The 2996-nt window shown below is 42.0% G+C and overlaps 1 protein-coding gene across 1 annotated transcript in view; it reads right to left on the bottom strand.

Moving 5' to 3' along the window:
• Positions 1-2996, bottom strand: part of LOC108796764 (multiple epidermal growth factor-like domains protein 10) — a 64905-nt gene that overhangs the window by 43048 nt on the left and 18861 nt on the right. The window lies entirely within an intron of this gene.

A 2996-nucleotide genomic window follows, 5' to 3' on the forward strand; every position in this document is an offset into this window, starting at 1 on the left:
GTAGAGGCCACCACCTAAAATTGGTGGAAAACAAATCCCAGCACAAGGGGCAAAGGGGGTTCTTCACAGTAAGATCAGTTAGGGTCTGGAACTCACTGCCACAGGCGGTGATTTCAGCAAATAATGTGGAATTGTTCAAGAAACTTTTGGACGATTTCTTAAGGGACCGTAATATACAAGGGTACAGGTACTCCTAGAATGAGATCCTAATAGGTTGGACTTGATGGACTAATGTCTTTATTCAACCTCAAATACTATATAACTATGTAACTATGACTTAGTACCACTTTCAGACGTTGCCATAATACAGAACTTGATGTGAGCTTTGACTGTGCCAAGTTCCTTTCAATTTAAATCTCAGAGTGAACAGTCCCTTACTAATAGATTCTGCATCATCCCATTAAGTCAGTGGGAAATTATGCCAACCTGTCAACAAGCAACTTTTTTTTTTAAGACAATCTTTTTGCCTTATGTGGTCACTAGAGTGATATATTATAAAAGTGTCCTTATTTGATAAGTTGAAAATGTCCCATCACACTACAGACCAGATTCCCAACTTAATTTGTTATCAGTGGGTGCTGAAATGACCTGTGGATGGTTTTACCCATGAAAAGTCAGAATATGCAGAAATTAGTCACCAGTACACCAAAGTCCAATATATCCTTCTTGTCTTTCTTCGACGTTAGATAAACATGGCATCACAAATGAGTACAACATTTCGGAACCTTCTGTTGTCCCTTCATCAGGCACATCAGAGTGAGTCAGTCAGACCGCAGAAGGTTCAGAAACATTATACTCATTTGTGATGTCATGTTTGACTAATGTTGAATGAAGACGGAATGATGAATTGGACTTTGTACTGGTGACTAATTATATATACAGGTGAAACTCGAAAAAAATTAGAATATCGTGCAAAAGTAATTGCAGTAAGTGCTGCAAAAGGGGCCCAAACCAAGTACTGAGTACATATGCATGCTTGTACTTTTCAGAGGTCCGATATTGTTCTATGTACAATCCTTGTTTTATTGATTGCATGTAATAATCTACTTTTTTGAGGTTGTGGATTTGGGGTTCTTGGGGTTTTCATGAGCTGTAAGCCATAATCATCACAATTATGACAAATCACAGCTTGAATTATCTTGCTTTGCATGTAATGAGTCTATCTCATATATTAGTTTCACCTTTTAAGTTGCATTAGTGAAATAAATGAACTTTGCACGATATTCTAATTATTCGAGTTTCACCTGTAAGCATTTTTTAGTAAGTTTCCTACAGGTGAAACTCGAATAATTAAAATATCGTGCAAAAGTAATTGCAGTAAGTGCTGCAAAAGGGGCCCAAACCAAGTACTGAGTACATATGCATGCTTGTACTTTTCAGAGGTCCGATATTGTTCTATGTACAATCCTTGTTTTATTGATTGCATGTAATAATCTACTTTTTTGAGGTTGTGGATTTGGGGTTCTTGGGGTTTTCATGAGCTGTAAGCCATAATCATCACAATTATGACAAATCACGGCTTGAACTATCTTGCTTTGCATGAAATGAGTCTATCTCATATATTAGTTTCACCTTTTAAGTTGCATTAGTGAAATAAATGAACTTTGCACTATATTCTAATTATTCGAGTTTCACCTGTATGTTGAGGTGCAAGCTTGATTTTAAGCGACATTATTGAACAATGAAGGACAATACTGAAGTAATATGGAGTACAATAATTAAGTAATATGGGGTACATTGATGACACACTGTGCAGTACAATGTGGAATTATTCAGTTGTGTAGAAAAATATCTAGAGGTTTTCAAATACTGGACAATTGACAGAAGGACAGATATAACCATAACATTGCTATGGGACTAGCCAGTGGGTATACAAAATGATTTCAAATAACAAACATAATGGTTCATGGTGCTAAATCAATATGGTGATATAAATCTATACTTTAGATAGTCTGTAAGACTAATTAGGCTGTGCAGGATCTGTGGTGGGCTCTACAGGGTCCATGGTGGGCTCTGTGGGGTCTATGGTGGGCTCTGCATGATCTGTGGTGGGCTCTGCAGGGTCCAAGGGAGGCTTTGCAGGATCTGTGGTGAGCTCTGCAGGGTCTCAGAGGAGCTGTGCAGGATCTGTGGTGGTCTTTGCAGCCTACAGAGCAGGGGCTGTGCAGGATCTGTGGTGGGCTCTGCAGGGTCTCAGGTGGGCTATGCAGGATCTGTGGTTGGCTTTGCAGGGTCTTAGAGGTGCTGTGCAGGATCTGTGGTGGGCTCTGCAGGGTTTTAAGTGGGCAGTGCGGAGTCTATGGTGGGCTTTGCAGCCTTAGACCCTGCAGAGCTCACCAGAAATCCTTCACAGCACACCTGAGATCCCGCAGAGCCCACCACAGATCCTGCAGAGCCCACCACAGATCCTGCAGAGCCCACCATAGACCCTGCAGAGCCCACCATAGACCCCGTAGAGCTCACCACAGATCTTGCACAGCCCTCCTGAGACACTGTGCAGCCCACCACAGATCCTGCACAGCCCACCTGAGACCCCAGCTTTCCTGCTACACTAATAGCAGAACATGTCAAATGTTGGATACAGCTTGTACGCTGTATCCAGCGACTGACCGGATACACAAAAAGTCTTAAACAGGAAGGGGTGGGGCAAATTAAGTGGGGAGGCAGCCTGAGTTTCGTCTTGCCTAGGGCAGCCCCAAACCAGAATACACCACTGTGTCGAGGAGTAACTTGAGCTGCTCAAATTCAATCAAGAATAACAGTTTAAAGTGATCTATCTCTGGGCAAATATCCACCCCATCCCCCACCCATTTCTAACCCATCCTCCTTGTTTTTTCTTTTACCTGGTGAAGCAAGACATCCCTACCCAAGTCTTTCACCAGCGCCTTTTTTTTACAGGTGCAGGGGACCACAAGTCCAGCACTGCCAGTCCCCCAGTCATCGCTGCAGTGAAGTGGACACCCAAAAAAGAACTATAAACTAAAAGAACTATAAAC

The sequence above is a fragment of the Nanorana parkeri genome, unplaced genomic scaffold, assembly GCF_000935625.1.
Source record: "Nanorana parkeri isolate BGI_ZX_2015 unplaced genomic scaffold, ASM93562v1 scaffold1167, whole genome shotgun sequence".
NCBI classification, from domain to species: domain Eukaryota; kingdom Metazoa; phylum Chordata; class Amphibia; order Anura; family Dicroglossidae; genus Nanorana; species Nanorana parkeri.